Consider the following 22,663-nt stretch of genomic DNA (forward strand, 5'->3'; position numbering starts at 1 on the left):
TTAATGGGCATAACTATGGTAAAGGATCAGATTTGTTACCAACCCAACACAAATATTTCTATAAATACAAAGTTGCATGTTTAGATGTAACAGTAATGTCAGATTACTGAAAGTCTCAAAATGTTCCTTTTGATTTCTATACCTATTTCATTGCTGATCAGTACAGTTTACAGATGGGCTTTTGCCTTTATATCACATTTTAAACAGCATTTATCCAACTTATAAAGCTTACTGTTTTACCAGCCTAAATATCAATTTCTGTATTAATCAAGAGTCTTGGTTTGGCACAATGAGGTACCATCTTACGCCGGTCAGAATGGCTGCTATCAAAACGTCTACAAACAATAAATGCTGGAGAGGGTGCGGAGAAAAAGGAACCCTCTTACACTGTTGGTGGGAATGCAAAATAGTACAGCCACTATGGAGAACAGTGTGGAGATTCCTTAAAAAACTGGAAATAGAACTGCCATATGACCCACCAATCCCACTGCTGGACATACACACCGAGGAAACCAGAATTGAAAGAGACACATGTATGCCAGTGTTCATTGCAGCACTGTTTACAATAGCCAGGACATGGAAGCAACCTAGATGTCCCTTGGCAGAAGACTGGATAAGAAAGCTGCAGTACATATACACAATGGAATATTACTCAGCTATTAAAAAGAATGCATTTGAGTCAGTTCTAATGAGGTGGATGAAACTGGAGCCTATTATACAGAGCGAAGTAAGTCAGAAAGAAAAACACCAATACAGTATATTAACACATATATATGGAACTTAGAAAGATGGTAACAATGACCCTATATGAGAAACAATGAAAGTGACACAGATATAAAGAACAGAATTTGGACTCCGTGAGAGAAGGCGAGGATAGGATGATTTGAGAGAATAGCATTGAAACATGTGTATCATCGTATGTGAAATAGATCGACAGTCCAAGTTTGATGCATGAAACAGGGTGCTCAGGGCTGGTGCACTGGGATGACCCTGAGGGATGGGATGGGAAGGGAGGTGGGAGGGAGGTTCAGGATGGGGAACACATGTACACCCATGGCTGATTCATGTGAATGTATGGCAAAAACCACCACAATATTGTAAAGTGATTAGCCTCCAATTAAAATAAATAAATAATATATATTTTTTAAAAAAGAGTCTTGGTTTAGAACATATGCTGTATATTCTAACTTTTCCTGGCACCTGGATAATAAATAATATTATAGCCTTAACTGGATCTTGACTAATGGAAATGGAGCACATTATAAGACTAGTGCAGCCCATGGGCTTTATCTCATTGTCTTCTTTCATCTTAAAATGAATTCCTTGGTCAGTAGAATGGTGTTTCAGCTAAAGCACTCAACAAGTCTATGGAGAATGGTCATCGTCGGGAGAATGGTTATCATCGTTTAGTCGCTAAGCCAGGTCCAACTGTTTGCAACCCCATGGACTGTATAGCCCACCAGGCTCCTCTGTCCATGGGATTTTCCAGGCAAGAATACTGTAATGGGCTGCCATTTCCTTCTCTATAGAGAATGGTGCCTGCAGTAAAATCAAACCCAATTCCAGAATGAGGAAATACTATAATGAGGCAAATTCCTGAACTGTCTGTGACAAAAGGGGAGTCCAAAGCAGTTGACATGCTTGATACCAGCTATATTGCTGGTCTCCTATAAGGAAGGTGACACGTAAAGACCTTAGTCACGGTTACTATAAAGCTGACTTATCCACAGTGGCAGTGATCATTGGAATAGAGCCTTTCTCCTGCCATTTCCTTGGTAAATCAGACCATGCCACTCTACCATTTAAAACCCTTCACTTCCCCCAGCATTTGAAAGAAAATCCAAACTCTCTTACACATGGTCTGCAAGGCACTGAAGGTTCAAGCCTTAGTTTCTTGTCAACTTTGCCTCATGTCCGCTTCCCCTTGCACTGATCATGATGCCCCATCCAGGCTACTCAGTTCAGTTCAATTCAGTCGCTCAGTCGTGTCCGACTCTGCGACCCCATGAATCACAGCACGCCAGGCCTCCCTGTCCATCACCAACTCCTGGAGTTCAATCAAACTCATGTCTATCGAGTCGGTGATAGCATTCAGCCATCTCAACCTCTGTCGTCCCCTTCTCCTCCTGCCCCCAATCCCTCCCAGCCTCAGTCTTTTCCAATGAGTCAACTCTTCGCATGAGGTGGCCAAAGTATTGGAGTTTCGGCTTTAGCATCAGTCCTTCCAATGAACACCCAGGACTGATCTCCTTTAGGATGGACTGGTTGGACCTCCTTGCAGTCCAAGGGACTCTCAAGAGTCTTCTCCAACACCACAATTCAAAAGTATCAGTTCTTCGGCGCTCAGCTTTCTTCACAGTCCAACTCTCACATCCATACATGACCACTGGAAAAACCACAGCCTTGACTAGATGGACCTTTGTTGGCAAAGTAATATCTCTGCTTTTGAATATGCTGTCTAGGTTGGTCATAATTTTCCTTCCAAGGAGTAAGTGTCTTTTAATTTCATGGCTGCAATCTCCCACAAAGATAGCTCTAGCCTGTCTTGTTCCCTCCACCTGGAACACTGGGCACCCCTTCCATTCCCATTCAGATAGCTTGTTTGTCTTCATTACACCTAATACAAGCTATAATTATTTAATACTGTTCAAAGAATAAATGAGTACACAAACTGAAACAGATCAAAGTTCCATAATTCTACAGTGCCTTTAAATGCTCACATATTTTACTGAATATTCAGAGTGGGAAGGAAAAGATCTATAGCCATCCTTGAAGACACCATAAGTAGTGAAATACTCAAATGGTTGCCTACTCCCTAACCCCTCAGAAGTCAGCCCAAGTCATCTCTTTCAAAAAGGACTGTGGTATTAGCATGATTCATGCCGGATGCACACCAACCAGCGGCCAGGTATTCATGAGCCCCTTCGGGCCTTTTATTAAAATTAGAGCTGCCCACTGGCCTCATCCAGGGAGGTTTCTAACTGCAGCCCAACTCTAAGCAGAGGCCTGCGCCGGCCGGCCTGGGAGTGGGACTCGGGGGCGCGGCGGGTGTTCGCGCCGCTGCTTGGAGCTCCCGGACCGTTAGTCCCGTCTCGCTCTCGCAGGCAGCACCCTTCAAGTGGCCCCCGAGGGGCCCCGAGGGCCCAAGCGCAGCCGTTCAAACTGGCGAAGTGTGCGCCTCTCGGAGTCCCCCGGGTCATTCCAGGGCCACTTGGGCGCGGAGCTACAGAAGGGCCTCAGTCCTCAGGCGCCCGGCTTCCGTGTGAGCAGAGCCGCCGCCGCCTCTGCCCAGCACCCCGGTCCCAGCGTGCAGCCGCCCTCTCCCTCCTCCCATCCTTCTTGGATCCAGCTACGCGGCTTAAAAGCCTCTCAAGTGCTTCCCGGCTTCCAAGGCAGAGTCCTGACCGCAAACCCAAGTTGAGTATGGTTGCCAAAGGGACAGGCGACAGAAATGCGACCTAACCCCCCTGCATGATCTATCACCTATCTATCCATTCTTTTACCTGTCATATCCTATCACTGTATTTTAGGACTAGGATTAGCATTCCTTCACAAGAGCTTGATCACTTAAATTAACGCGTTTGTTTTAACCGAAAAAGCGAAGTCGGACTTTTTCAAGACAGAAAATGTATTCGTCAGAATTAGAAAACAACTTTTAGCTGTTGAGGACCAGCTTCGCTAACTATATTGAATGGTGGACCTTTTCTATGAATTGAATGAACTAACAGAAGTGGCAAGGTTTTGCCCCACCCCCACCCCTCAAAATAAAAACCCTAAAGTCCGTTTATATTACACTGTATGCCAGAAATCACGTACTCATGTGTAACTACTAGCTAAAAATGTACAAGGGATGCACAGTTTTTTCGCAATCTTTCCAGGCGGTTCTCAAGCAAAACAAGTCTAGCCTATTCCACACTTTTCCCCACTAGCCCCACCTCGTCAAGCCCTTAGGCAGGCCGGGCCGACCCGGACACCAGGAAGGAGGAAGGGAAAGTGGAGGAAAGGGCGGGGGAAAGTGACGGGAGCAGTGAGAGCCGGATATGACTGGCTAGCGAGGAACCCAGCAGGGCCCTGTCCGGCGGCGCTCTAGCCGCCGCGCGTTGTCTCTATGCTCCCCCGCGTCTGGTCTATTTATTGTCGCGGGGAAGCAGCGGCCGCCCTGTACCCGGAACAACAAAGCACGAAAGACGGAGCCCGAGCCTTGGGGGCTCCTAGCAACCGGCCGGGGCGGGAGTTCCATGGAGACTGGGGAGCGCGCTCGCCTCATCATCATCCTTATCCTCCAGCTTATCCTTCGCGTCCGCCGCAACCGGCAGCAGCGCTGCCGCCGCGTCCTCTGCCGCCGCCCGCTCTTCCCACGGTAACCCGGTCGGCGACCCTGGGCGGGGGGTAGCGCGGTCTTCGGGGCTGCCCAAGTGCCGGCTGCGGGGCGTCTTGGCGCGGGGCGGGCTTGTGCGGAGCCGCGGCCGTGCTCCTGATGGAGTGTGCGGGGGCGGATGCCGGGGCTGGGGGGAGAGCAGCTCCGATGCGGAAAATTGGTCCAGCGGCCGAGGGAGGGTCCAGCTTTCAGGAGGACGGGGTGATATTTGGGGATCTCGTCTGGGATAACGGGGTGGGGGTGGGGCGTCACTGCCTGGGAACGTTATCCGGCGGGATGTAGGATAAGAAAAGATATATTTTTATTTATTGGGTTAGCCACCACTGGGGAAGACTGGAGAAGGGAAATTCCCCATCTTTCTCTGTGGAGCCCTCACCCAGGGGACGGGAAATCGTGCAAAGATGCTAAAAGGGTCCGTTGCTTCCCAGAAAAGTTCCTGCGGCCTCGGCCGCGGCGGGAAGGCTCCCAAATAGCACCTTGGTCGGTTCCTACTTTTGGCAATGCCTGCAGCACCTCCCCCCACCTTTTTGTTGTTGTTGTTAGTAGTAGTAGTATTAACCAGAATTAGGCTTGATGAAGGATCTGGAACTGAGGAGAATAAAATAGGTAGGACGTAGGGCTAAGCAAGGTTGAGAACCGGGGTAAGAGGATAATAGCCAGTAAGAGGTCTAAAAGTAAATTCGATTGGAAATGACGGTTTTTAAACTCTCTCCTTCTGCCGAGATGTGCTTCTGCGGGCTCTGTTAGTGTGTTCATTGCAATAGGATTCAGACCGCAGCCAATCCACGTCTGTGAGCTCTCTGACTGCATCTGTCACCTGCAGTTCTAGAGAGACACTGGCAGTTGACCAGCGTGGGCTTGTGTATTTAGAGTTAAGGAGAGTGACTTAAAATTGGCTCAAGGAAAGAAAAGGAAACGAGCTTGGTGTGATTTTTGTTTGCAGAAAGAATGACATTTTCCGTGGGGAAATTGAAAAAGAGAAATATGAGAAGGTTTAGCTATTTTAGCATAATCTGCATGCAGTCTTTTGGAAAGTTTGAGAGAATGGCAGTTAAATCGAAAAAGGACTTTTATCATCACTCTAGTTGAAAGAATTATTCACAGCTGATATCTTGCTTACCAGTTTGTGCCATCTCATTAGGCCTTAGGCCTCTGTTTAATGGTTTTATGCTTCCCAAACCTTTCTAGGTCAGTAAATGAGGTTTTCCTGTGGCATACTGAAATGGCCATATACGCATGCTACAGTAATACTATTTTTGTGTCCAGCGGGAACAAAGCTCTTTAGTTGAAGATTAAAGATGAAAAGAAAATTGATAAATCACAGAAGCAATGATGTCAACCATGGTTTCTGTTTGTCCCTTACTTTTTTTTCCCTCTCACTTTTCCCCTAAGTCTGGCTTGTCTTAAGTAAAAACGTTTCATCCTGCTCCCCCAAACCCCTGCTTTTGTACTCTGCCCTCAAAGTCAGTCTCCGAGACTATTATGATCTGCTGCTCTGTGCTCTTGATTGGTTGATGTCAGAATCGAGTTTTTGACTCGGATATTTTCATGGAATTGAGGTACAGTATCTCTTGTTAAACCAATTTCATATATGTGCAAAGAGGTGGGAAGATACCTTTAACAAAGATGCAAAATATAAATATTGTGTGTGTGTTAAGTTGCTTCAGTCGTGTCTGACTCTTTGCACCCCTTTGGACTGCACCCTGCCAGGCCTCTCTGTCCATGGGATTCTCTAGGCAAGGATACTGGAGTGGGTTGCGTGCGCTCCTCCAGACGATCTTCCCAACCCAGGGATCGAACCCGCATCTTGTGTTGGCAGGCAGATTCTTTACAACTGGCGCCACCTGGGATGCCCGGGAAGTACAAACATTGGGAAACTTAAAATTGCATTTTAAACCTCTTGAGAAGAAAAACCTAATATTGTCGTCTGTAGATTAGTGAGTCAAGGACTTTGGCTTACTCTCTTGTTTGAGGTTGTGCTGGGGGATGATGGCACTTGAGGTGCTGGAGAATGTTCTTGGTTCATGTGAGATTCACTGAGTTCCCTCTGCCTCAGGGCTGCCGTCACACTCACTTCATTTAGATCTTAATTGCTGCTGCCTCTTCCCTTTACCCCTTCTGTATTTGAGGAAAAGGATTTAAGCCCCAGCTACCTCAGCTTCTACATTTATTAACAATCCCCGCTTTCCCTGCCATCTGCTCCAATATTTGCAGCATTTCATGTTGTCTTAGTTCCTCTCTTCACCTCATCATGTCCCAATCAAAAATGATTCCTTATGCTGTTTGTATTATTTCTGTTTCTTAGGGAGTTTTCAACATATGTCCTTGGCCTGTGTATCCTTTTCGTTAACGTTACTTTGTCTGTTGCATTTTCCTTCTGTATCCCTCCGCTTATATTGAGAATGGAGTATTCATGTCAGATGTTCTCTATTCATTCTGAACCAACAACTGTTGGTTGTATGATATGACAGGTAAGAGCCTTGTGCTGAGAATCAAGACTGTACTGAAATAAGGCATGTAAAAATGTTTGAACTTTTAGGAATAAAAGGTGTTACAGAAGTCCAGTTAGTAACACTATTATTGAAGATGTAGTCACTTTTTTAAAAAAAAGATAAAAGATATAGTACAGCCCTGTTTTTAATTGAACCTTAGATTTTCAAAATTTGTACTCTAAAAACCTTGTCTTAACATCCAACTTTTCAGATCATTTTGCATCTGAGTACTTGACTGAAATTATGCTTTGCCAAATTAGAGGGGAAAACTAAGTGAGTCCCATAATTTTTTTTCATGTGTGGGAAATTGTCATATCAAAATTTTTATAGATGTATATATATATAGAATGTATAGAATTTGCTATAAAGTAGTATGAATAAATAGGAAATTTACAGCTGAAAACTTCTGGAGAGTGTTCTTTCTTAGCATGAACGTGGCACATTATTTAAAAATCAGCAAATACTGTATAATTTAGTTAAGTGGGTATCAGTGCTGTTTTTTGGTGAAGGAGGCTTATAATTATCTAGTGATTGATTTCTTTCTGTTGCATCATAGCCCGTGTGATGAATAATTGTTAAATGGATTTTAGAATTGATAATAGTAGAATGTTTCCACAGTGTTCTCAAAACCTGTAGTGCTTTGGCAGTTTAGCTGTATTGTGGCATTTGAATTAATAAAGATTTCCTGAAATTTACACCCATGTTTGTTGCACCTTTAATATGTCTGATGCCATGGTGTGTAAAGCTGTATTAAAGGTGTCTCTCATCAGGTGCGTTTTTGTGCACTTGTAGATAGCAGGGAAATGACATAGGTAGACACCAAAACATGACAAACACAAATCTGGATTTTAAAGCCTTTATTACATGCTTCCTGGTGCTATACTTACTGGTGTACGGATTTCATCATGCCTGGTAAATTAGAAGTTTCTTGGGGATCAGGACTGTAAATTGCCATCCTGTTGTATGTTTGTGTGTGTGTGTTTTGAAGATTAACATTAATTAAAGGATATACATATTTTATTTATTTCCTTTCAGGGACTTATCTAGTAGATGAAGGGAACTTTTAGACATCTAATCTAATTAGGAATCTAATCCTGATGCCTAAAATTAAACTTTTATATTGGCTGTATATTCTAAGCAACAAAATTTCTCAAACATGATTAGGGCTTTTTTTTTTTAACCAATTCAAATAATAAAAATAATGGTTTACTGCTTTGAGTTGATACAGTATTTGCTCTTGTCCCATGACTGTCACTTTGAGTAATTTCAAAAGGGTAAAAGAGTATATTTATCTGAGGTCTTCACAGGCCATGTAGACAAATTTGATTCTTGTATTGTGACACAACCTTTGATTTAGAAGAAAAATGGAGTATGTTTGTATAGTTGTGAAAAAACAAGATTCCAGAACTGTGTCATAGTAGAAAGGAATCAGTTCAGGTCGTATCAAAAATTGTACCCATCTGGTCTTTTCATGTGGTTAACGGGTGATAAAATTCACAATTTGGTTTAAATGGCTTGTTTTGTAATGCGAAGTGTGCTGCTTGGGGATCCCACTAAATACTAAAAACAAAAACCATAACATACTAAGGTGAATTCTGGGACAGTTCAAATCAGCCTTCATGTGTGAGTCCATAATGAAGCTATTTAAAATTTCACCCCCAAAAAATGCACCATAAAACTTTGGCGACTTTGACCATGCAAATATTCATCTGTCAAGAAAGAATACTGAAAATCAGATTGCATCTTTATGGATGGTTTTCTCGGGACCTATATGGATGACTCTTTGTATTTTAATTGTCATCGTTACCATCATAGACTGCTGTCCATAGACACTGAGACCTGATACACCTTTGTTTTGTAATTCAGTAAGTGAGAACTGAGAACATTTTAAAAGAAGTCAGAATTTGTTTTTATTAATGAAATGGTTTCAAAGAATCAGGCATTAACTTTCTTCCCTCTAATAAATTACAGTTTTCATTGTAAAATCAGTTTTGATCAAAATCTGTTATACTTTCTTGAGACTAGGCTTTGTATAGCCCTTGTATGGACTCTGGATACAGGTTGCCTGTGTTCAGTGTGGTGGCGATGCTGCTTATTAGCGGTATGGCCTTGAACAAGTCTTTTCACTGCCTTCATTCCCCAGTTTCTTAGCTGTAAAATGGGGTTAATGTTAGTACCACCTCATAGGGTTGCCGTGATAAGGAAGTGTAAAGCACTTAGCACAGTGTTGTGCGAAGTTAGCTGAAAAGATACTGGCTGGTGCTTGTTGCGGTGGCACAGTTAACTTTATTTCTTTCAGTTGGAGGCGATTAAAACATTGAAACTCTTTGTAATGCTGCCTGTTGGACTCATGTCTGCTTATTAGGTCTTCGGAGGGGAAAGGACTTTTGTTTTAATTTTGAATCGTCACACAGACATCTGGTTATCACTTATGGCAGATGGACTCAGTAAAAAGAGACATCTCTGTTTCTTGGAAAAGGAAGGCCAACAAAGGCTGGTCTGGCACCATGTTGCAGCTATTGAAATGCTATTTCCCTGTGGACTTGACTGCTTGTTTAGTTGTATGGTACTTCTGAATAAAAGGAATAGACCCCAGTGGTTTCATTTAGCAGAATTAGTCTTTCTGTAGAATACACTGTTTTTACTTGTATAACCGTAGGTGATGGTAAACTTGAAACTTGCTGATGTCATTGTCAGACCATTTAGCTTGAGGTTTTTGTGTCAGTATAAATGTGCTCTTCATAGTAGCTTTCTTGTCATTTTAGATGTAGTTGAAACTGCTGCTCTGCTCTGATAATACAAGTAGCTCAGGAATGACTGCATATGATTGCAAGATTATTTGTTTATGATAAGGTTGACACCAAATACTGAGACTGCCTAATCAGGGAGTAACCTGATAAATATAGCTTTATTAGACTGCTGTTGAAATGGCTAACTTTTTTTAATGTTAAGTCCAAATGTCTTAGTTTAGTTATATGGACCTTTGAAATTATTGACTAGAAAATGACTATTTCTGCTTAAGTATAATAAATTGCAAACTGTTCTCTCTTTTTGGCTAATGTATAGGTCTTAGTTTTTAGTTGAAATAATATTTTTTATAAGACATATGGAAGTTTATATAAAACACATTATTAAAAGTATGTTTTGCTTTCAATATACAGGGGTAAAATTTTATAATTCTTCCATATTGTGCAATTTTTGTTTTAGTTGGTTTTTATAACTCTCCCTCCCCCAGATTGGTAAATATGTTTGTGTTTAGAGGCGTGACTTTTGTTTTCCTTTTTGAAGAGAGTGACATCTAGTTGCTACTGTTGATTTCATTGAGTACTGATAACTACATTGGCCACAATAGAGGAAGTACTGATGTAATATTGTTAACATAATGCCTATAACCATCATGGAGTCCAGATCTAAAAAAATATTGAAATAAGCATAGAAATGATCCTGGCTGTTTCATATATATATTTTCATATAAGTGTGTGTGTGTGTGTGCGCGCGCGTATACATACACATGTATGCTAAGTCACTTCAGTCGTGTCTGACTCTGTGCGACCCCATAGACAGCAGCCCAACAGGCTCCCCCATCCCTGGGATTCTCCAGGCAAGAACACTGGAGTGGGTTGCCATTTCCTTCCCAATGCATGAAAGTGAAAAGTGAAAGTGAAGTCGCTCAGTCATGTCCGACCCTCAGTGACCCCATGGACTGTAGCCTACCAGGCTCCTCCATCCATATATCCTTTAATTTTAGATATTCTGAGAACTGTATTGGGAACTTTTATGACAACAGGTCTTCAAGGTGTCAGTACTATTGCCCAGAATAAAAGCTAGGTGTTGTATTCTGCCACATGGTTAATATTTCCCTGGTGTTCTCAACATCACTCTTTTTCAGGGACAGGTGTTGCCATCTTTCAGACGTGAAGAGAATAAAACCAGTGTGTAACCCCAAAGTGCAGATCTGAAGATGGGCGTTTGGTTTGTGAATACGGCCAACACTTAATAGATCCTGTCGTTGTTTGAACCTCTGTTTAGGTTCATGAGGAACCTGCAGCTTTTATGAAACAAGAACCTTTTCTTTTGAATTTGCCAAATACTTTTGTTGAGCCCAAAACCTTTTTTCTGTCACCTGCTTATGGCTGTGGTGAGCATCTTGTATATCTGTAGTTTCTTGTATGCATGTGCAGCCTAGTGAGGTGGTAATGAGCCTCCCTTAATTGCTTGTGGGTTGACCACATCCCAGGATGTGGCAGGTTAGGGTGATGGTAGGAGCCACAGCTATGTAGAAGACACAGTCACCAGTTCATTGGACCTTCCTGAAACAAACTTGGTGTGCTCATCTCAAAAGTCTGCCAGATTTCTTAATTCAGTTCTCTCCTCTTTTTTGTTGGTGGGGGAGAAGCTGAGATAAAGGATGTGACATGGTTCAACAATTCACAACTGATTTAAAAAAAAATCATATTAATCTATGAATAATGCTTTTTTCCATCATCACAGCAGCATATTGCCAGTATAAATCTTGTAATCTTGAAAATTCCACTTCAATGCATAGTGTAAACCTACTTTGGATAATTGTTAATTTGTCTATATATTAAGAATGCATGCCTTTAAAGTTACTCTTAGTAGGCTTTTTGTTTGGGGCCTGTTAAATTGGAAGAGTTTCAAATCTGTGAAACTATGTTCTTAATTTATCTGTATTGTATCCTCACTCTCACTTTATAAAGAGAGGAATAATGGCTTTATTATCAATCCATTCCTCCCCCACCCCCTTCCCACTTAGCAGCCACCCAACTCCATAATTCTTTCTTTCAGTTGTCCTTTTGCATTTAATTCAGCAACTACTTATTGAGTTTAGGACCAAGTACCAGTTACTAACCCACATTCCAAAGATACACATTTATATTAAATCGTTCTCTTTAAGGATCACAGTGCCTACAGTCTAGTAGACAGTTAAGTACAGTCAGTACCTTTGCACTTGCTGTGCCCTCTACTTGGAGTCTCTTCTCTCAGTGTTTCATATAACTGGCTCCTCCTTAACCTTCAAGATCTCATTTTAAAAATAATTTTCATTTCTAAGGAAGTTAAGAGGCCTTCCTGGATCACTCTGAAGTTTCTCTCATGCCATTTCTTTTATAACATAGATCACATTCTCTAATTATTCTCATTGCTTGTCGTCTGTTTCTTCCACTGGAGGACAACTGTCAGGAGGGCTCCTTACCTGACCATTTTATTCTGAGCAAGTATTTCTGAGGGGATTAATTATTTGTTTTGGATACATTGGTTTAGCTCAATGAATATGCCTAACAGATAGGAATCTGGATTCAGTCTCTGATAGGTTAATATTGAAGTAAGACCTCTAAATTTATGGATAGTGATTGAAGCCTGGAAAGCTTAAATTAAAAAGTATTTAAGGCAATGATTTATAACCTTCAAAGATCTTAAATCCTTTTGAAAATATGAAGAAAATAATGGCCTCCTCAGATACGTATCCAGGTTAGTGTGGATATGATTCCAAGGGAGTTTGCCCTCTAGAACCCGTTGCTGACCTTTTAAGGGAATGTCACTGACTTCCCTGAAGAATTTATGATTTAAGAGGCAGACAGAGCAATATTTGAGATAGGAGGAGAACCTAGGAAAGGTGCCTCAGAAGCCAAGGATAGGGAATAGTGAGGAAGAATTTGGGGAATCAGGGGTTCCCAGTGCTTTAAGCTCTGCTGCTGCTAAGTCGCTTCAGTCATGTCCGACTCTGTGCGACCCCATAGACGGCAGCCCACCAGGCTCCCCCGTCCCTGGGATTCTCCAGGCAAGAACACTGGAGTGGGTTGCCATTTCCTTCTCCAGTGCATGAAAGTGAAAAGTGAAAGTAAAGTCGCTTAGTCGTGTCCCAACTCTTCACGACCCCATGGACTGCAGCCTACCAGGCTCCTCCATCCATGGGATTTTCCAGGCAAGAGTACTGGAGTGGGGTGCCAGCACCTTCTTCGGCTTTATGCTCTGGAGTAGTCCAATAAAAGGAAGTGTCAGTGGTGACACTGGATTCAGCAAGGAGCAGTTTTTTGTAACACTTAATCCCAGGCAGAGGCAGAAGGCAGATTGTGACAATTTAAGGCATGAATCCGAGTTAAGGAAGCCACACATGGGAAACAGTGCAGAAATCTTGATGTTCTCTATGATAAACAGCCCTGGTGTGAGACTATAACCCATTTTAAGGACCTACTGAGAGGGAAGTTCTATCATTTTGTTGACCTGTTGTGGCGTTTCAGCCCAGTGGTTCTCAACTGACTGCCCCATTAGAAACAACTTGGAAATGTTTTTAAAATCAGGGCCGTGCAAAGGTTAGTTAATCAATATCTCTGGGGCTTGTGCCTCTTTTATAGCTTTTATTTTGTTTTGTTTTGGCTTTTTCTTAGAATTAAGAACCAGTGTACCCATCAGAAAACCTCCTTATCACTCTTGTGTATTCTGTGTTAGAACACTTTCTTGTACATTATCATCAGTTACTTAGCTTACTGTCATGCTAGTTTTAAATCAGTTCCCTGTAGTCCTTTTTACATTGAATTTGAATTTCTAATTCAAAATATTTTTTGTGGCTTTCTTCTGATCTTTAGCCGAGTTGTACACATATGTCTTCTTTGGATGATACAGCCCTCAATCAGTGAAAGATCTGCCCATTTCTGAGTAAAACAAGAAATTCTTAATGGTGCCAACACGTGGAAAGTATTCACTCTGTAGTCCTGTTTGCTTTTATTTAAATGTTGCTTTTTTTTTTTTTTCACTAAATAGCAAAAACTGTTTTTTAACTAGAAAAGTTTGAACTCTGTACACTGTTTTCCAAATAGCTAATTTCATAATCTTACCTTCCTGTTTTTAAAATGGCAGTCATACATGACCCAGACCTTAAACAGTTTGTCTCCATTAAAACAGACATTTCATATGAAAGGTAAGCCTATAAAAGTGGTTGAAAGGAAACTGTCAAAATACGAAATTCAGCCTGTTGTGTTTTCACCTTGCAGTGCTTTCTCTGGATTAAATTCTTGACGAGCTGTCAGAAGTTCAAGCTTGAATGCTGCATTCACACCCTTGAAATAAAAATTAGAATATGGAGAAAAATGATCTTTATGCATGCCAGCCTTGACACCAGCCACAAGCTGGAAGAGGGTTTATTCAGTTTGTTAGCAACCTCATGAATTAACATTTTTACTTGCAAAGAAAACGATAATCTTAAAAGAGTCTGCTGTGTTAATAGCATCAGCATAATGATGAGATTAGTCACAAATTGTAGTTACTTATCATGGGTAACTTAAGGCAGATATCAAGATTCTCTATAAAGAGATAAACTTGCTGATTTTTTAAGTGAAGTTTTCCTGTTTTTCCAGGTACCTAGCTAAGTAAACATTAGCAAAATGTCTGTTTTGTAATTTGTTGTAGACTTGGTCAGACTCTTTCTTCTTGTCTATTCCTGTCTCTGTCTCCCCCATATTCCACTGCCCCCTCCAGAAAAACACCTGACATAGTCAACAACTACTTTTTGTGTTGGTTTGAGATGATTTTGTTATTGTTAGGGCTTTTTTTTTTTAATTCACTGTTAAATTTAGTTGTTTTCTAAATCCTTATATCATTTACCAGATACATCAAAGTTGTTTTATTTTTACCCTTGCTTTTAGACCTGAAACAACATGATCTGTTTTTGCATTCCAAAGCTGGAGGACCACAATGAATAACTGGAAATCCTTTCCATTTTTGCACGTTTCTCTATCTATGGAAGATGAAGAAAGAATATAATAATAGAACAATAAGAATAGCTAAATTTGAATGCTTATCATGTACAAGTACTATGCTAAATGGTCTGCATGAAATTTTAGTTTTCCCAACACTTGGCGGTAGATGCTGCTACCTGTTATTTTATGGATGTGGAAGTTGAGGCACAAAGGCATTAAATAACTTTCCCAAGCCATATGACTGATAAGTGGTAGAGTCTGGATTTAACCCAAGTAATCTGCTCCGGAGCCTGGGCTCTTAAAACTTGTTTCTCTGTGCGTGTTTGGAGATACTGCTTTTTAATAATCTCAAGCTAACAGTTAACCTCTCACAGACACTTCATTGAATGTGTTTCATGCCTTGGGACCTATACCAAGACTTGGGTACAGAAATAAGTAAGAATTGATCATTCTTCTGAGGAGCTTATTGTCTACCATAGAGACACTGAAATATGAAATTCCACTGTAGTGTGAGCAAGTGCTGTGTAGTGGGTCATGGTAATGGCTCAGTCTTGGAGACCAGAGGTCTTAGTACCTTTGATTTCTTATTTTATCCAGCATGGTTTTAATTACCTTCTACATGTGGGTTTCTAAGATTTCACCTGCAGTCTAGACCTAGGCCTGTCCTGAGCAGTGGACTCTTACCTGATTGTTTCTCCTTGTGGATGTCTCACAAGTTCCTTCAAATCAACAGGTCAAAATCAGAATCCTTACCCCCTTGCAAACCTGCTCTGCCTCCAGTGTGTCTGTCCCAGTAGACGGCGTCTTAGGCCACAAACCTGGAGGCATACTCCATCTCCATTTTCCTCTTCTCTGTATCAGTCGCAAAGCTCTGTTCCCTCTGTCTCCTAAAGAAGTCTCTCTCTGACCTACCGCTTTGCCTCTTCATCCACCCTGCTCCCACTACTGTCCCTTCTCACCAGGACCTCAGCGGTGGACGTGACTGAGTTTTCTGCCCTTTCTTGCCTTGCATCCCATTCTTTTGTTAAAGAAATGGCAATGATAGAGTCTCATGAAAAGCAAATACGTTATGTCATTTCTTGCTTCTCTTTAGTCCACCAGTTTCTTGGAATAAATGTGAAAATCCTTAACATGGTCTGGAAGGCAGGACTTAACCCCTCCCTGCACCTCCAGCCTGGTCTCGTGCCCCTTTCCCTCTTCCCACTCTAGCCAGACTGGCCCTTCTTCACATCTGAACAGTTCACATTCCTCTCCTCAGAGCTGAGAAGGCCTGCTGTCCCCTCTGCCAAGCCTTCCTCACTACTGGATCCCCATCCACTAAGATGGGGCCTGATGCTTAGATTACCGTTTATTGTTCCAGAACTGATTATGAATGAAGGTAACTTGTAGAACAAGTAGGAATGAGCCAGGTGTAAAAATAGGCATTAATCATTTTTAGCTGAAGAAATAGCATAAGCAGGCAAAAGACTGATACTTCTTTACATATAAGAGCATTTATAAAATCAGTAGGATATCTCAGAAGGAAAATGAGCAAAGAATATGAGGCAATTAGCCTAGAGTAAATGTAACTATTAATATTTGAAAAGTTCACTTTCATTAGTGTTCAAGGAAAATTAATGAATTCAATATTACTGTTTTTCTTAGCAAAAGTTGCAGATATTTTTACAAAATCTTTTGTTGACTAGATGCAACAGCATATGCATATGATCTCAACCTTGTTTAGTATATACAAATAAGTATGTGGACTTAGCAGCCTAAAAACATGTGCCCATATGAGCATAGAAAAACAGTAGTAATTATCACAGTGGTGGGACTATAGATGACTTTTTTTCTTTAAATATTTCTTATGTAATCAGAAAATGACATATAATCTTTAAAAATCATATGTTAAGACCACTTATTTGAAATACTAAGAAATCTAGCCAAAATAAATTTTTCTTTTACATAGTAAGGAATCTCTATGCCAGATTTCTTCATCTTTGAGTTTGAATCCCCAAATTTCAAGTTGTATTCATCAAAATATACTTTATCCTCTTATAATAGTACATTAGTTAAAATTAATGTTAGCATTGACTAGTGTAATGTTACTTTAATAGAGCATATTATAATTTGTGCTGGAGAAGGAAATGGCAACCTGCTCCAGTATTCTTGCCTGAAAAGTCTCATAGACAGAGGAGCCTGGTGGGCTACAGTCCATGAGGTATCAAGGGCTCAGACACAACTTAGCGACTAAACCCCACGCTATTATAATTTGTGAGGTGCTCATTAATCCCTCAAATCAGTCATATTGTGAGTAAATAGTGTTGTTTGTATTTTGCATATAAAGGTAAGAACAGTTTAGAATCAGTCTGTGTCACATAGCATCCATTTTAGAGTCCACACCTTAATACCCAAGTTTTCTTACTTCACAGATACATTTTAGTACATATTAAAATAGTGAAATCCTTTAACAGTCTACTGTTTAAACATTGTTAATATAGGATAAGTATTAGATTATGTATTCTCAAATTGCAAGATGCTTAGTTGCTCAGTCGTGTCCAACTCTTTGCAACCCCATGGACTGTAGCCCACAAGGCTCCTCTGTCCATGTGGATTCTCCAGGCAAGAATACTGGAGTGTGTTTCCATGCCCTCCTCCAGGGGATCTTCCCAACCCAGGGATCAAACTCAGGTGTCCATCATTGCAGGCAGATTTGTTTTTGTACTGGAACTTTTTTATGATTGTATAAACCAGTGACTTAAGCACTCATTCTGAAAATCAGCACTGTTTAAATCTTCCTCCACCACCTTTTAGGCATCATTACAGATATTTTTATTGACTGAAACATAAAATATACTTCTCCTTACTGATTTTTTAAATAGATGGTTGCTGGCAACCATCAGAGTTGTTTAAAAACCAGTACCTTTCTCTGTAATAATCTATAAGGGAAAAGAATCTGAAAAAGAATAGATGTATGTATATGTGTAACTAAATCATTTTGCTGTGCACTTGAAAGGAACACAACGTGTGAATTAACTGTACTCCAATGTAAAATAAAAACTAGAGAAAAACAGTATTTGTAATTTTCTTGATGTAGATTTTTAAAAATTGTAATAACTATTCTGATATACCAGTCTTCAGAATTGGTATTTAGAAAAAGTCAAAGGTAAAAGGTAGATACATATGTAGTGAAGACAGAGGATGGCATCACCAACTCAATGGACGTGAGTTTGAGCCAACTCTGGGAGAGAGTGAAGGACAGGCAAGCCTGGCGTGCTGCAGTCCATGGGGTCACGAAGAGTTGGTCAAGACTTAGCAATGGAACAACAACAAATTACGGTTTTGTACATACTTTCTCTTTTACTTAAGCATTTGTTAACTGTTTTTTGTCATATGAGTAGTATACTATATGATCCTTTCCTTCAGAATCCTTTCCTTTAGAATATACAAGGATTTTTGTGGTCAGGCATATTGTTAATAAAATTTTCTGCATGTGGCTAGAACACAAAAACGCCAACACCAAGAACTGTTGGTATAAAGTATAAGCTGTTGGGCCACACACAGAAGTGTCTTCACGATGCGATGTCACCAGGTCAGACGGATTTTGCAGTTGGGTCATCTGCCTGTGCTGTTGGCCCTCGATGCGTCTAACTTCCTCTCTGTATTGTCCATTTGAATGCAAGTGCTTGTTGTAGGAAAAGTGGGGAGTTCAGAATGGGTTGTCAATTTAACTAAACTACATAATAGTTCTAGACTGAAAATTGAAATTTAGTGTGTAATTCCTAGATGTGTCTAGAGTATGTCTTCATCTAAGATGTTGGAATCCTGGGATTTGAGAGTTAGATGGGCATCTTAGAAACCATCTAGTCACATCTTTTACCGAATAAAAAACTCATTCTCTAACACTCCAGTTCGTCTTGCCCTGCCTCCGTTTTTTTGGCCACTTATCTTCCATGGAGCCTACTGCGTTGCAGGTATTTGGTTTTTGGTGTGGCTTCATAAGGTCTCCTCTGGGCCTTCATTTGGATTTTTCAGTTTCCTTTTTATTCAGACATCTGAAAGCAACTGCTGTCTTTCCTGTCTTGTGCTAAATATCCTGAGACTTTCCTCACAAGTATTTTTATATCTCACGCCACCGTACTTTCCTCTGGATATCTGGATATCAGTGGCCTCTTTAAATGATAAGGTCAGGATATTCTAGATGTTTTAGTAGCAAAGAAGCTAGTAATTCCTTTGCTCTGAATACTCTTATCTGATCTGGTTTTTCTTTTAAAAAATATATATATAATTAATGCCCACATTGTCTTAGTGTGGCCTATTTGTGAAGAAATTTGTTTTTCTTTTTAAACAGCTTTTAAAAATTATTATGGACATTTTTTTAGACCAAAATGTAGGGAGAGCAGTGTGATGAATACCCTTATACCCTTTCGCCTAGATTTAATCATTGTTAAGAGTTGAGGCAGTAATATGGCATTTCTTTGTCTTAAAATTATACCTATGATCCAGATCTGTTCTGTACTCAAATTGTCCAAATTTGTTTGGTTCCTGTGGCAAGATGCTAGATATTGAGGGGATCATCTGAAACTTTACCAAATCTGTTTGTTACTGAGTTCAGATAGTGATTCCAGACATGGCATTTTTCCCTTGACTATTTGAATATGCATATTAAAAAATAAGCATAATCGTCTGTATGACCACTCTATTATTTGGCCTAGCAAAATTAATAGCAGTTCCCTAATACTATCTAATATACTCAAATTATCTATCGTATTCAGATTTTAACACCTGTTTTGTTCAAACCAGGAGCCAATCAGGGACCATGGTATACAGATATTTTGTTCATCTTAATAAAAATGTAAACTTTATTTACATTAGATGTCATTTTATTGATACTGCCCCATTGCACTAGCCCGGGGATCTGCAAACTTTTTCTTAGAGGACCATATAGTAACTACTTTAGGCTTGTGGGTCTTTTGGTCTTTGTCACAACTGCTAGGGCTTCCCTTGTGGCTCAGCTGGTAAAGAATCCGCCTGCAATGCAGGAGACCTGGGTTTGATCCCTGGGTTGGGAAGATCCCTTGGAGAAGGGAAAGGCTACCCACTTCAGTATTCTGGCCCGGAGAATTCCATGGACTGTATAGTCCATGAGGTAGCAAAGATTCAGACACCACTGAGTGCCTTTCACTTTCGCTTTAACAACTGCTCAGCTCTGCCACATAGTCATTAAGTAAACACATGAGCATGACTGTTTCAGTAAGATTTAAAAAAAAAAAATCAGGGCCTGGCCCACGGGTTGTTATGTTACTGACCCCTGCCTAACCTATTATGGTCTGTTTGTTTGTTTTTTTCTATCACTATGATTGTTCCCAAGTTTTGTGTCAGTTCATTAATACCATCTGGTTGCAATATTCTACCTGTGAATCCATTAAATGGTAATAGTTACCATTTAGTGAATACACACAGTATGCTGTGTACTTGACACAGATAATTAGTCCTTACTTCTTAAAAACACCCTGGGAGATAAGATGGGTGAGAAGAGAAGAGAAAATTAGGACTTAAGACAGAGGTTAGGTAACTTACCCAGTGTCACATACCTAAATGTGAACACTAGGTCAGCACCCTGTTTTATAAGGTTTATGGTGTACTATTAATATTAAATCTATGTGAAAGAAGACCCTCTTTGTAACAGGCAGAATATTAGCCTTTCTCCATCTCAGTCACAGGTGTGTATTGAGAGATGGTTGAGTAATCTGTTGGAATCAGGAACACAAAATATCTCTTTCCTAAACTGCTATTTTGGGAACTTTATAAAGAATATGCAGTTAGTTTGGGTGGCGTGTCTTGTTTGTAGAAAAGAACGACCCCCAGGACACCACCTGGGCTCACGCTGTGTTTGCAGCTGGACTGTGTCCAGTCTGCCTCTGTCTGCCATTTCTCAAATCATGGAGAGTAGTTCTGTGGTTAAACCTTAGAGGACCCACCCACTGTATCCTCAGATCCAACTTAAGTACACTTAAAAGTAGCCAGAATCTACTGTTCTGTATTCTCAGTTTTATTTTACTTTATTCTTTTGGCTTTTGGTTAGATTTTAGGGCTATTTTTGCTTTGTTTTCATAACAATGCTTATTGTGCCCTTTTAGTTTAAAATATCTTTCCTAGTGTGCTCAGTTGCTAAGTCCTGTCCGACTCCTTTGTGACCCCATGGACTGTAGCAGCCCACCAGGCTCCTTCATGTCTATGCCATTTCCCAGACAAGAACACTGACTAGTGGGTTGCCATTTCCTTCTTTCCTCCAGTGGGAAATTTTAAATGTAGCAGTGTTGGATGTAATTTGTCTTAAAAACCAGGAGGTGGCGATGTTTTCCAGTTGATGCTTTAAGGTTGTGGTTGGAATACCACCAGGAGGACCTAACTTGTCCATAAAAATCTGCTTCAACTCAGTACTGTATCTTAATACAATGCTAGAAATATGTTATTTCCTGAAGTAGGACAGCTTCAACTTTCAACTTTGCTTTTTATTAGAAGGAAATACTTGACAAACTCATATTTGGCATTTACTTGAGAAACAGGACAAAACGTCTTGTTAAATCACGTCTTACTATTAGGCTTTGGACAGTGGGGAAATTACCAAAGTCACCCTGTTGCCAGTTCTCTGAATAGAATAATTGTGAACATTTTGGCATTTTTAGTACATACGTAGATATATAAACCAAAATGAACTCTATCAAATGTATGTTTGTTTTCACATTATGAACCTCTGTCTATATCCATGTAGTTATAATTTGTAAAGTCAGTTTAGTAGTCTGTTTTATTAGACTGGGCTATACTTTATTTAACCAACCCCTTCTGCATTGGCACGTAGGTTTCTGCTATTAACAGAATTGCAGTATATCATCTTTATTTATACTTTGCTCAGTTGAATAATTTCTCAAGATGCATTCATCAGCAATGTTTGATGTTTACCAGTATGAGTAGTGGTATCTCATTCTTTTAAGTTAGCACTTCCTCATTGCTAGTGATTTTAAAGCTATGTATGTCTAAAGATAAATAATTAATAAATAAGTAGTCTTAAGAAAAATAATAATGGAAATGCAACTATTGTTAGAATCAAGGGATAGTGAAAACATTATATATCCAACTTCAGAAATACTGAATGCACTTGGTTATCACTCCTGTAAATGCTCATACAAGAAAAGAGAAAAAGTTCAAAACTGACATATTAAGCATCCAGCTTACTTTCCAATATAAGAAATCAAGAAAAGAGTAGATCTGTAGAAGGAAGAACACAAGGAAAAAAAAAAATTTAATAAAGAGGATCGAACTACCAATAGTTTGTCCTTTGAACAAACAAAAAATAGAAAAACTTTTCAGCAAGATTGATGATAGAAAAAAAAATCAGGGATAAATGATACTATGATGAAGAGATAAGTATACTGAAGTTGAGTTTTTAAAATTTGTAGGAAAACCACGAAAAATTATATGCCATAAAATGTTAAATTTTAGAAGAACTGGAAAATTTCCCAAGAAAATTTAATTTGGGAAAACTGATCAAGGAAGAAATAGAAGATATCAAATGTCTTAAAACTCTTACATTGAATTAACCTTTTAAAAAAAGGAACCAAGAAACAGGTCAAGATAGTTTTCAAATAAGGTCTTCTAAAACTGTCTTCCAGAGATTTTTTTTTTTTTTTTTTTTTTAAAGAAGAAAGCAACCTAACTTGTCTAGTAAGTGTGGTATCACCATGAATGATACTCAAACCAGATAAAGTCCAAGAAAAGATTATAGGTAAATTCTGCTTACAAAAATAGATGTATTAATCCAAAATGAAGTATTAGCAAGCCAAATCCATTAATGTATTTTTTTAATGATTTATTGGGTCCAAGGATACAATGTGTATGTCATAACCTTAAGAGGAATATATGAGAATGATAAAACAGTTCCGTGAGAATAGAGTTTTCTCCAGAGAAAGGAATTGAGGACCTTATCTAGGAGAAGAGCAAGAGGGGAGACATCCATTGTATTGTAAATTATATTTTTTAAGCTGGGTGGTAGGAACATAGATGTTTGTTTTTGTCATTTATGTTGTCTTAAGTATTTTGTG

The 22,663-nt window shown here is 39.8% G+C and overlaps 1 protein-coding gene across 2 annotated transcripts in view; it reads left to right on the top strand.

Annotated features, from left to right (window-relative positions):
* The first annotated feature begins 1,833 nt into the window (after positions 1-1,833).
* TBPL1 (TATA-box binding protein like 1) overlaps positions 1,834-22,663 on the top strand; it is a 41,280-nt gene continuing 20,450 nt past the window's right edge. Inside the window, exon 1 of one of the 2 annotated variants that reach the window (XM_024996825.2) lies at positions 1,834-3,416. The gene's annotated coding sequence lies outside the window, so the exon portion shown is untranslated. Of the gene's footprint in view, positions 3,417-4,231; positions 4,361-22,663 lie in introns of those variants that run through there. The other variant, NM_001076290.2, reaches the window with a different exon arrangement.

Source organism: Bos taurus, chromosome 9 (genome assembly GCF_002263795.3).
Source record: "Bos taurus isolate L1 Dominette 01449 registration number 42190680 breed Hereford chromosome 9, ARS-UCD2.0, whole genome shotgun sequence".
Classification (NCBI taxonomy): domain Eukaryota; kingdom Metazoa; phylum Chordata; class Mammalia; order Artiodactyla; family Bovidae; genus Bos; species Bos taurus.